The 13428-nt window shown below is 47.6% G+C and overlaps 1 protein-coding gene across 4 annotated transcripts in view; it reads right to left on the bottom strand.

Annotated features, from left to right (window-relative positions):
* SCAP (SREBF chaperone) overlaps positions 1-13428 on the bottom strand; it is a 101738-nt gene that overhangs the window by 74115 nt on the left and 14195 nt on the right. The window contains exon 1 of one of the 4 annotated variants that reach the window (XM_034759728.1): positions 7192-7296. The exons of the other annotated variants lie outside the window; for them this stretch is intronic. The gene's annotated coding sequence lies outside the window, so the exon portion shown is untranslated. Of the gene's footprint in view, positions 1-7191; positions 7297-13428 lie in introns of those variants that run through there. 4 annotated transcript variants of the gene reach the window in all.

Below are 13428 nucleotides of genomic sequence, written 5' to 3'. Positions count from 1 at the left end.
GGGGAGTGGGCAAACTACCACCCACGGGCTGCATCCAGCCCACCAGCTGTTTTAATCCGGCCCTCAAGCTTCCACTGGGGAGCAAAGTCTGGGGCTTGCCCAGCTCCGGCGCTTCAGCCAGGGAGCAGGGTCAGGGGCCGCTCTGCTCGGCTCCCGGAAGCAGCGGCATGTCCCCTCTCCAGCTCCTACGCATAGAGGCAGCCAGGGTGCTCCACTCCACACACTGCCCCCACCCCAAGCACCAACCTGCAGCTCCCGTTGGCCAGGAACCGTGACCAGTGGGAACTGCAGGGGTAGTGCCTGTAGACAGGGCAGCGCACAGCAGAGCCACCTGGCTGCACCTCCGCACAGGAGGCGGAGGGGGTACATGCCACTGCTTCTGAGAGCCGCTTGAGGTAAGTACCCCGCCCCCAAGCCCACACCTCTCACCACCACCCCCATACAGCAAACCCCTGCCCCAGCCCTGATCCCCCTCCACCCTCCGAATCCCTCAGTTCCAGCCCGGAGCACCCTCCTATACCCCAAACTCCTCATCCTCAGCCCCACCCCACAGCTTGCATCCCCAGCCGGAGCCCTCACCCCCTTCCCCCGTGCACCAACCCCCTACCCCAGCCTGGAGCCCCCTCCTGCACCCTGAACTCATTTCTGGCCCCACACCGGAGCCCGCACCCCCAGCCAGAGCCCTCACCCCCTCCCGCACCCCAACCCCAATTTCATGAGCATTTATGGCCCGACATACAATTTCTATATCCAGATGTGGCTCTCTGGCGAAAAAGTTTGCCCACCCCAGTATAGAATAAGCAGCTACAAAATGAGACACTTTGATGTTAACACTTTCCACAATTCACGGAAAGCAAAGGTTATCCACAAGTTGTGTGTTGGAAAGATGAAATGTGTAATTTGCAGAAAGCATGAGATGTTTCCTTGATAAGGGCAACCTTCTTGTAAATGGGTGAAAAATCCTTTATTCAGGACCCTACCGCTGCTCATGTCAAATTCAGGGAAGCAGAAAGTGTGTCACTTTGTCCACAAGAAGCGCCCTTACTGGCTGCGCCATAAAGTCCACCTGGAGGTGATCGAAAGTTGACCGCCTTGTTTTAAACCAGTTACAGAGCTGTTAAACTGGATTTCAGCTTGAGATTTTGAAACACTCTGCAATCTGCAGGGCAAATATGGCCTTAATCTCAGACCAAGCTCTATTTAACACCCACGGAGGGAAACTTTACCGAGAATTGCAGAGTCAGGAAAGTTTCTCAAAAAATGCATATGAAATCTTGGTTTTACAAGTCTTTGTTAACAGATCCACAGCTCAGCCAAGAGACTGAGTATGTGAAGATGTGAACCTTTCATTCTCTTCGCTGACACAGCCGGTGGAATCTGGATGGGATTACCCAGGGAATATGGAAAGAGTTAACAGTTGGGGGGGGGGGGGGATTCTCTCACAAGAGCTACTTTTCAAAACTGATTTGGCCTGAGTGTAGTGCAGCAATAAATATAGGCTGCTCAGATGTTGTGCAGGCCCAGTTTAAACGAGGTAAGCTTCATGATACTCTGCACTGAAACCAGCACAACCTTCAGCTTGCTATTTGGGATCTCAATAAAACCTCTCAAAAGTCTGAACTGAGAACAGTGAATTTGAAAAGAAATCTTTCAAGGTCCCAAAAGGCAACAGCATCTTCAAGCCCTCATTAACACACTGGAGTGGACTGTGAGCTTATTCAGAAATAGCCACCATGTATGCTGGGTGTTTAGTCAGGCCAGATCACTGAAAACACTGATTAAAAAAAACCATCAGTTGGAACATAGACCAGAAACTGAATCAAAACTGATGCAGTCTGAGTTAGGGAAATCGCGTAGGACATTAAGACAGGCAAGTTTGTGAACACTGTGGCAGAGCTCTGACCTTGTCCCCCCGGGTCCTGCGCTTCTAGGCGGTATATGCTAGCCTCAGTGGCTCTCTGTGACCCTCCACGTAGCCCTTCTCTCTCTAGGGCCAGGGTTACAGTCTACTGAGCCCTTTTCATCATAAGCCAGAAAGGAGGTTGGTGAGAGAACTCCCACAGTCTCTGCTGTCCCTAGGGTTTGTTTTGGAACAGTTTAGCCTCCTGTCCTGACAGGGGCCTGACTTCCCCTCCCAGGAGGTGTTCCTGTAGTGGTGGGTTGGGGGGAACCCAGGGCCGCCCTCTACTCCGGGTTCCGGCCCAGGGACACTAATGGTAGCAGCTGTTGGCAGCCAACCTTTCACTGCCAGAGTTGCTACATTTGCCTGGGCCACTTCCCCCACAGCTCTCCTGCTTCTCCCTTACCTTAGGGCTCCCTTATCCATAACTTGAGGGTGTCTTCATTAACCAGTCCTTCAGCCGCACTTGCTCTCCTCTGGCTCCCTGGCTCTCCTCTGCCTGACTGGAGTGAGCCATTTTTATAGGATCAGCGGTGCCTTAATTAGAGTCAAGTGGTCACATTAGCTTAATGGCCTCACCTGACTCTGCAGGTTAATTGGAGTCAGGTGTTCTCATTAGCCTGGAGCAGCCCCTGCTCTGGTCAGTCAGGGAACAGAAAACTGTTAATCCAGTGGCCAGTATATCTGCCTTTTGCTATACCCAGCTGGCCTGGGTCTATCACAACACATATCCCACAATGGACTTAATCACAGTTGACACACTCACTTTTCAAGGAGAGGCTCTCTTGATGGTTGAGGATTTGCAAGAACTAGAAAGCACTATGCTGGAATTCACAAGAATGAAAGCTATCCCTGATTTAAAACTTACATTTATGGATGACAACATTGAAAAGATAAATGTTTCTGGATCTTTAAAGGCAAAGCTGCAGAAAAATTAAATCTGCATGATTGAGGCTGCCAATGAACCTTCTGCAGCAAACATTTGCTTGATGTCAACAGTGACTCCACAAAATGATCTATTTTTAAAAAAATTTGACTCCATGACCCTGTACTCTCCTGGGTTCAGGACAAACCACTACCCGAATCCTTGGTTGGGTGTTCAGAAACAAAAAGGTGGTTTTATTTGGCTGACAGGTATTTGTTCCCAACCAAAGTCACCAGTAGCAAATCAAGAGAATGACAGTCCCGGCCTACCTTCCCCTCAGAGAGGCTCTGACAGGCTGCTGACACGTAGCTGTTCCTGCACCCAGCCAGGACTCTCAGGGTGAGAGCTGGAAGTCTGGTCTCCTTCCCTTGACCAAATGAGCTGTGCTCTTTCCTTTTAGCCCCTCCCTCCAAAATGGGGCGGGAGGGGCTGACTGAGCCCACAATAGGTCATTAACCCTTTCCTGGCCAGTATGGGATATGCATACCCAATCACAGACTTGGATCCATTTTGGCAAGGTAGGCCACTTAAACAGATACAGCATGATGAGGAAGAGGAATATGCCCCATGTCAGTGATTGCCTTAATCAGATATAAATGCCATCAAATTCCTAACAAGAGACAGGGAACATGGATGTTTAACAAAGCTATTTAACCACCATAAATAAATTCCATATTGCTTGGCTAAAAGGCTACTCAGGGGATAACTGCCTGCAAGTTTTTGAAAGGCCTTTCCACTCTTAGATGCGCACTGGGGCCTTGGCTACACTTGAGAATTACAGCGCAATAAAGCCGCCCACAGCGCTGTAACTCACTCCCCCTCCACACTGGCAAGGCACGTACAGCGCTGTATCTCTGCGGCTACAGCGCTGCTTGTACTCCACCTCCCTGAGAAGAATAAAGAGTATTGCGCGGCCGCTGCTGTGCTGAGGCGCCAGTGTGGCCACCCAATGCGCTCTGATTGGCCTCCAGAAGTATTCGGCAGTATCCCACAATGCCTGTTCTAGCCAATCTGCTCATCAGTTCGAACTCTACTGCCCTGGCCTCAGATGACCAACCGTCAGATCCGCCCTTTATATTCCCCGGGAATTTTAAAAATCCCCTTTCTGTTTGCTCAGCCAGGTGTGGAGTGCTATCAGCAAATCTTTCCAGGTGACCATGCCTCCACGCACCAAGCGAGCCCCGGCATGGAGCAATGGCAAGTTGCTGGACCTCATCAGTGTTTTGCGGGAGGAAGCTGTCCAGTCCCAGCTGCGCTCCAGCAGTAGGAATTACAATACCTTCGGGCAGATATCAAGGGCCATGATGGAAAGGGGCCATAACCGGGACACACTGCAGAGCAGGATTAAAGTGAAGGAGCTGCGGAATGCCTACCACAAAGCCCACAAGGCAAACCGCCGCTCCGGTGCTGCCCCCACGACCTGCCATTTCTACAAAGAGCTGGACACAATACTTGGGGGTGACCCCACCTCCACTCCGAGCACCATCATGGACACTTCAGAGCGGGGTCTTACCAACTCTGAGAGGCCAATTAAATAAGACAACCCCCACCTGTTTATGCTCTCTGTATGTGTGTGTGTATATATATATCTCCTCAATATTTATTCCACTCTGTATGCATCCAAAGAAGTGGGCTGTAGTCCACGAAAGCTTATGCTCTAATAAATTTGTTAGTCTCTAAGGTGCCACAAGTACTCCTGTTCTTTTCACCATTTTGGGGCTCCCGTAGGTTATGTACGCTGTCTTTGGGACAGGAAAATTATGCTATTGTGTAGACTGTGTGCGCGCTCCTTAAGTGCGGGGGAATCATTACTCTGTCTGGTATGAACAATGCTGCCTCTGTTAAGTGTTGCATTTTGCCTTTACAGATGCAACCTTGAGATCTCAGCCGTCCGTGTTATCACCGGCTGAGAGACTGCAAAAACTCCGGAAGAGACCACGAAAAAGCAAAGAAGACATGCTGCACAAAGTGATGCCTCAATCTCTTACAGAGAATCAAAAAGTGCAGTAGTGGAGGGAGAGCGAAAGCAGGATCCGCAAGGAAAAAGCAGCGCACCGGAAGCAAAGCATGGATCGGCTGATAAGCATCATGGAGCGCCAAGCGGACTCTATCCAGGTGCTCGTAGCCATGCAGGCGGAGCACTACCGCGCCCGCCCCCCACCCCGCAACACTTGTCCCAAAACTCTTTCCCTTGTGCCCCCATATCCCCTCCAACCCACTTTCCCCAACATCTGGGTTCTTACTGCCACCAGCTGCCTCCAACACCTGTATCTTCACCAACCAGCCCTGAGAACTACGACCCTTACCCTCTGCACTCAACCCCCATCACCATGCAGTACAGCCGTCCTGAAGTGCAGCACTCATTGCACAGCACTCCAGACAGGACATATGCAAATCTATGATTGTACTGTTCCCCTCCCCACCCCACCCCTTTGCCCTTTCTGATTCTGTTGTGTTTCTTTCAATGAATGAATTTTCTTTTCAATAAATGGATTTTTTGGCTTTGAAAACATTCTTTATTATTGCATAAAGTAAAAGATACCTTAAAAGATACCTTAGCCCAGGAAACAGGCACTGCAAATCAGCTTAGCAAACACAGATTCCTACTGACATTGTAACCACTGCACTTAACTCCCGTGCAGGGCACCAGACATTACTACTGGTTTTCAGCCTCAAATTGCTCCCTCAAGGCAACCCTAATCCTTGCAGCCCCGTGCTGGGCCCCTCTAATAGCCCTGCCCTCTGGCTGTGCAAATTCAGCCTCCAGGTGTTGAACCTCGGAGGTCCATGCCTGACAATCTTTCACCCTTCTCTTCACAAATATTATGGAGGGCACAGCACGCGGATATAACCGCGGGGATGCTGTTTTTGGCCAAGTCCAGCTTCCCATACAGAGATCGCCAGCGGCCCTTTAAACGGCCAAAAGCACACTCCACAGTCATTCAGCACCGGCTCAGCCTGTAGTTGAACTTGCTGCTGTCAAGGCTCCCTGTGTAGGGTTTCATGAGCCAAGGCATTAATGGGTAAGCGGGGTCTCCCAGGATCACAATGGACATTTTGACTTCCCCTACTGTGATCTTCCGCTCTGGGGAAAAAAAGTCCCGGCCTGCATCTTCCTGAACAGCCAAGTGTTCCGAAAGATGCATACGTCATGCACCTTTCCTGGCCAGCCTGTGTTAATGTCAATGAAACATGCACGGTGATCCACAAGCGCCTGGAGAACCATAGAGAAATACCCCTTCTGATTAACGTACTCTGATGCTAGGTTGGGTGGTGCCAGAATAGGAATATGCGTCCCATCTATCACCCCTCCACAGTTAGGAAAACCCATTTGTGCAAAGCCATCCACAATGTCCTGCATGTTACCCGGAGTCATGGTTCTTCTGAGCAGGATGCGATTAATGGCCCTGCAAACTTGCATCAACACTATTCCAACTGTTGACTTTCCCACTCCAAACTGGTTCGCGACCGATCGGTAGCTATCTGGAGTTGCCAGCTTCCAGATTGCACCCGCTTCTCCACCGGCAGGGCGGCTCTCAATCTCGTGTCCTTGCGCCGCAGGGTGGGGGTGAGCTCCTCACACAGTCCCAAGAAAGTGGCTTTTCTCATCCGAAAGTTCTGCAGCCACTGCTCGTCATCCCAGACTTGCATGACGATGTGATCCCACCACTCGGTGCTTGTTTCCCAAGCCCAAAAGCAGCATTCCACGGTGCTGAGCATGTCCGTGAATGCCACAAGCAATTTCATGTCATATGCGTTATGCGACTCGCTATCATCGTCGGACTCCTCACTGTCACTTTGGATCTTAAGGAATAGCTCGACTGCCAAACGTGACGTGCTGGCAAGACTCGTCAGCATACTCCTCAGCAGTTTGGGCTCCATTTCCCGCAGACCAAAACAGATCGCGCTGCACAGAAACCGTTGAAAGATGGCGCCAAATGTGGACGGAAATACAGGGATTGCTGGGATGCGAAGCGATGCATCACGGGGCGTTGGGACAGGACCCAGAATTCCCCGCCCCCCCCTCGCTCCCTTCCCATAACGCCAGAATGGGAAGAGGTGCTCTGTGGGATAGCTGCCCATAATGCACCGCTCCCAATGCTGCTGCAAGTGCCGCAAATGTGGCCACGACAGTGTGCTGGCGGCTGTCAGTGTGGACAGACAGCAGCGCTTTCCCTACTCAGCTGTACGGAGACAAGTTTAACTCACAGCGTTGTACAGCTGCAAGTGTAGCCAAGGCCTGGATAAACCTGCCGTTTGTGATAGGAACAGGCATAGTTTTAACAGCTTTGAGAACCCAACGCAGTACACCACAGCTGTGAGGTGTAAGCCGAGCACATATTACAGCAAACACTCATCAACTTACTCAGCACCGGAGCAGCCTGACTTTGGTAGCTTCTTTTTTCTGCCAAGGTGACAATGGAGAATCCACTGTCATTGCAGTGCTGACCCTGAGAAACCAAGCGCAGTCAAAGCAATATGCCAACCTGTTTAAGTTACTGTTCTGAGTTTAAAACTGAACTCCCAATACCAACCTTCCTACAAAGGAGACCAAACGTCATTGTTCCAAATAGGGAGTACACCGGATCATTTACCCACTATACCTGTATACCCGCTACTGCCTGTTTGATTTGGCAAATCAGTGAAAACAGAAAGCCAAGTTTACTGAAGAACAGTTGCAATCTCACCCTTTGAGAAGAGCTACTGCCACTTAAAAATGCCTCTTGGCTTCTCAGCCTGCTGCTTTCTGGGGACAGCTGGCATTTTAATCAGACATCTAGAACTAGTCTCCTGGTACTTGATGCAGGAAAAGAAACAGTTTATTTCCCAAAGCTCAAGCAACTGCTGCTTGCCTTACATCCTATTAAGCCAGAGATGTAGAGTCAGTCATTGTATCTGATGGGCACTGAATGTCTAAGGCAACACTTGCTCATGGTATCACTGACCTGTTGAATGCCACATGGCTTAGAACAAACGCCTCTATTTTTCAGCCAATTTAGGAGTACTGAGTATATCCTACTTAATTTATAGAACATCTTGCTCACAGAAGTTGTTTTTTTTTTTTTTTGTTTTTTTTTTTTTTTTGACTAAAATTAACTTCTATCAGTAACTAACATTACTAGTATCTTGTTGGGAGGGAGCATTTTCTAAACAATAGAACACTGGCTGGGGGTCAGAAGATCTGGGCTTTACTTTCACCTCCACCAGATTCACTTCAAGACCTGGAGTAAGTTATGTAATTTCTGTGTGCCTCTACTTTCGCTGCTTGTTAAATTCAGGTAACACTATCCTCACAGAGAGAAACTTATATCTGTTAATTCTTGAAAATTTGAAGTCTTCAGACAGAAGGGGCTAGAGAAGTACTTTACAGTAAAATCCAGCCCACCAACCAGTAGTCTGGCTTGAAAAATTTACAGGACACTAGCTAAATTATAAAAGATTGGAGAGGGGGGAGGGGAGGGGGAGGAAGAGAGATTTGTCAGTTTCACTCTGCTCCAATTCTTAAAAGTGTTAGGAGCAGATGCATTAGAACCCTCAGTGTGTGTAGACTCAAGATACTGCTTCTTCACAACGATAATGGCTAGAATTCTTTAAAAGACCCCACAAGCTTTGAGTCTGAAATTATTCTGAACTTACAACCCACTTATTCACAGAATGTTTCCTAGGATTTGTCAAGTCTCGCATAACCAACCCAACAAAAACAAAAGATTACATGCAAACAGAAATGCCATTAAAACATTCTTTCATAAGCTCATAAAACAGTATTTTGCATTTTTGGAGCACCTTGCATTCAAGGATCTCACTGCACTTTCCACACATGTAATGAAACTACCACCTCCCCCATGTGAGGTATTCCTTCCATTTTACTAATGGTAAAAATGGAGGTACGCTGAAGTTAGACAACATGCCCTAGAATAGGGGATCCCAAACTGTGGTATGTGAACCACCATACATAAGCTTCATGCTCCATCCATTTATTTCACAGCAGTTTTGTTTGTTTTTTTTTAAATCAGTGACGATTGGGATCCACAGCCCTAGCACACACAAAGCACGTAACACAGCCAGGAACAGAAGCCAGGTTTGGGCTTTTTAAGCACCACAAGATCATCAGATTAAAAAGGTGCTTAAACAATAATTCTGTACATCTTTTATCCATGCCTTTCTTAAGCACAGAGCATTATTACTGTTAGAGGATTACAAAAATTCCAATACATGCCTCAAGTGTGATTTAAATTAAGATCCTTTTCTCTCGCTGCAATTCCAATGCTTTATTAACTACCAATCCTTACACCCAGCAAATAATAGCTAATGTAACAATGTAAGAGCCCTGAGGGTGGGACTAAGATTATCAGTACCTGTAAGCTGCCTAAAAGACAGCCCCACATTATATTTTCCCACCCAGCTATTAAGAAATGATGGGGCAACACAACATTACTCCACTATTGCTTGAGAAACATTTCTCAAAGCAATCTTGCTACACAGTCTACCAAAGACATTGTGCTGCATCCATGGCCTCACCACAAAGTGCCAATCCAGTGCTGCAACAACTTCACAGAAAAGGAGAATTCAGGTTATAACCAGCTGATGCTACAAATAGGATGGAAGAAGATTCAAACAAGCTGGGGCCAGAAACTACATTGTCACCTCAGGCTGGTCTCGTCTCTCCCAGGTACAGTAAGAGAAGGCGATAGCACTGCAGAGTAATACAGCACAGCAAGCCACATCACCGGAAGGGAAGCAAAGCTTGACTGTAAAAACGTAAGCAAGTTTTACACTGGTGAACTGCGCTCTTTGGACAGCCGTGGAGATAGTCTTCTATTCACCAACAAGCAGCAGTGAAGCTAGCTTCCCCACTAGTGTGCCTCACTCATACGGATGGACCTTCCCTAGGGAAGAGAGCTGAATCTCTGTGCTACTGGTTTCTCTAGGGAGAGCACCTTTCAATCAGCTCTGCCATCTAGTATGCTTACTGAAGTCTCCTGTGCTGTCAAGGGAGCACAGTTCACTAATGTAAGATTTACTTTACCACACAGAAGGTGATGGTCCCTATCCCAGGACTTTTCATCCCTTCCTTCCATATGCAGGAAGTGAAAAATGACCAGAGCCAATAGGATGAGAACTATAGATAGTTTGTCTTGTGTGTGGGTTGCTGGGGACCCGATGCTATCATGATGCCTAAGCACAAAGTCATTACACATGATAATTGCTTACAAGATTATGGTATATTAAAAAGGAGCTTTCCCGCTGGCTGACAAGTCGTGTCTAACACAACAGAGGACCTCAGGAAAGACGACGTCACAGGAGTCTCATGTGGATGTAATGAAATTTCTTGCTGTTCTCCCATAATGTAATATGGGCAGAAAGACCAGCCAGCACTCACACTCCATTCACCCCAGGCCCAACCTCTCTTCCAGCTGATCATAACCTGTTCTTACACTTCTGTGGTCAGGTAATCACCCCATTAAGTCACATTCTACTGTATACTGCTATTAGTAAGCAAAAGAACTTGTCAGTACATACAAGTTATCTAAGGACAGCCCTTTCATAACATTTTGCCCACTCCCTTCCCTGTGCCTTTTTCCATACTGGAGCAGTATACCAGACACTATTTCCTCATTCATCTCTCTTCTACAAACACTGCAGCTTGCCCCAACTATCCAGTTGGCAGTAGCTCATTCTCTTGCATTACCCAACTATCAGGAACTCTTGCTCAGACAAGAGTCACGTCCTCTCTTTAAAGCCCTTTTTCAGGAGTTTAATTTGATATAAAGCATTCTGAGAAACAATGGGCCAAATTCAGTATACAATGGGAAGGGAGCTGAATCTGGCCCATTTGATTGAAGACAACCTACCCAGATCAGATGTATGCTACCATACTGTGTGTGTTAGGGGATCTGGTAATGCCATTGTGAAATAATCGCTGTAAGAGCATAGTTGAGTTACACAAAAATATCTGTGGGAAATTGATGGCTTTCACCTCCAGCCAACTAATTCAAACTCAGACTAAGTCAGCAGTGGCCAAAATAGCTCCGACACGTGAAAGCATCTCTGTGCAGGTATGCAGTCTATGGAGAGAAGGCAGAGGGAGATCAGGGAACTGGTAATGGGACACTGACCCTCTAGGTCACCAGCGACAAATAGTTCATACTGTCCATTGGCTGTTCAGGGACCAATATGAAATGAATCTTGGGATTTCAGATCAATTCCTCATAGATGTGTCCACACCACAAAAATCTACCATCAGAGCGGACACCTTCATTTTGGCAGTATCAGCAGAGGCGAAGCAGACTTATCACTAGAGGCTGGTCCGTCCGTGACTGGGTTGAGACGGGGTGGGGGGAAGGTGGGGGGAGCTTGCACGGCCACTGCTTGCTTTGTACATGTTCTAAGGCACAGGATACAGCTTAGAGGGACATCACTTTTGCAATTTTCATCAGTGACAGACATGGAAATTCCCTGCAATATTCTTGGGAGATCTAACTGAATTCAGATTAAGTATCTTTGGGGTGAATTGTATTACATGAACGGTTTATGTACTGTTGTGGGCTGGAATTGTATGTTCTCTCTCAATGGGGGGAGATTTGACAAATACAAGACCTGGGGTTACAAGGACTATACTGAACAATCTGCCAGACAAGAATGGACTTTTGGAACAAAAAATGTTAAGTGGTTTTCCTGGGGAATAACTAGGGGGAGGTGAATGCAAATTCTCCACCTCCATTTATGCAAAAACAGTCTTTTGAAGCTACGCTCTGAGGAGAGGGCCATTGTCTGCTGACGTTATGAGGCCAAGACCAAACTCAAGCTGTATAAAGGAAAGACTGAATTATTCATGGCTGGTCTGGTTCTGAATCGGAGACAGTAATGACCTCGTAACACAGTTGTGAAGGATCGACACCTACCAGAGCCTGAGAGGGAATTGGGGTGACCTCTGAGAAGCTTTTTAGCATGCATAAGGGTTCTTTTCTTGATTCTAAGATATCATCTCTAACGCATTCACCTTAAGAATAACTGTGCTTGCTTAGAAAGAGGGGTACAGTAACTTGTAACTGCTGGCAATACACTGTTCATAACCTCTGGAGAGAAAGCAAAGTGCAGATGCTGGCCTTTGGGGCAGTCTGGCTTGCTGGACATATCACAGCATAGGCAGGGGAATTGTGCAGCCAGGACAAACCCCAGTCAGGAACAGAACGGCCACACTGGGTCAGACCAAAGGTCCATCTAGCCCAGTATCCTGTCACTGACAGTGGCCAATGCCAGGTGCCTCAGAGGGAATGAGCAGAACAGGGAATCATCAAGTGATCCATCCCCTGTCGCCCATTCCCAGCTTCAGGCAAACAGGCTAGAGACACCATCCTGCCCATGCTGGCTAACAGCCATTGATGGACCTATCCTCCACGAACTTACCTAGTTCTTTTTTGAACCCCGTTATAGTATTGGCCTTCACAACATCCTCTGGCAAGGAGTTCCACAGACTGGAGGAGAGAGACGTGACAGCTGGGAGCCAGAAACCTTTAACTGGGTGCCCTGGGTGGACCACAAGGGGGGAATACTGGTGCAGTTGCCCTGAACTGCAACAATCAACAATTAAAAATAAGCCTAACTGAAGCCAGCTGTAGTGTAATGTACAAAGTTTATTGAAGAGTTTGTAACATTGACAGACCCTTCGTACTGAATAAGGCTATGTCTATACTTAGACTGCTTAGCAGCTGCAGTGCTTCAGTTTGGACACCTACTACACTCCCGTCACTGCAGTTAATCCAACTCCCCAAGAGGCGGTAGTAAAGCTAATGGAGGAATTCTTCCATCAATCTAGTGTTGTCTACACTAGAGGTTTGGTCAGCTTAACTATGTCACTCAGCTTAACTATGTCGCTGAACGACGTAACTGGGTCAACCTAACTTTTTAGTGTAAACCTGCCCTAAGTCTTGCACTGTACAATACCTTTCTCCCATGTCCACATATTTTAAGTAAACCATCAGGCTTGCAACACTTCCCGAGCACAGAAGAGAAACAGGCTATTTCTTTTGGCCATAAACCCACCCGACTGAGAAAAGCCATGACTAGACAGACCAACACCAAAGTGCGGCTCAGCAGGCAAGGGAGTACACCCTGTTACTCCGCAGCATTTCAGATGCCTGATGTGACTTGTACACTCTGGTTTGGCTATCTTTACTCTTGGGATTATCAAGACAGTGGCTAAAAGTTTCCAAGTTCTTGCAATGTCCGATTGACCAGGTAGGGAAGCAAGAGAGTCCAAATTTACTCAAAGAATTTCTCCTTGTGGGAGGTAACAGTTGCTGGATGACTTCTGCACACATACCACCACTCCTCACTGAGCAGCAATATTATATATAACTTAGAGAATTTTTTCACTTCAAGGTCCCAGAAGCAAAGACAAGGTTTTCATCTCGAGGCCAAAAGACCAAAAACATCAAGACACTTGATCATGGCCTTGGATAGACCAAGAGACTATCTACACTTGACCAGAGCTCGAAAATCACTTTATGGACTGCATATACAAAAGGCATCCCTTCACCACTGAAATGCAGCCGCCCTGGGCGTGGATGGGTGCAGTTAAGTACAGTGACGCACCGCAAGC

The sequence above is a fragment of the Trachemys scripta genome, chromosome 2 (assembly GCF_013100865.1).
Source record: "Trachemys scripta elegans isolate TJP31775 chromosome 2, CAS_Tse_1.0, whole genome shotgun sequence".
In the NCBI taxonomy this organism is placed as follows: domain Eukaryota; kingdom Metazoa; phylum Chordata; order Testudines; family Emydidae; genus Trachemys; species Trachemys scripta.
Note: the sequence above shows the minus strand (reverse complement) of the source record. Positions and strands in the feature narration are given on the sequence as shown.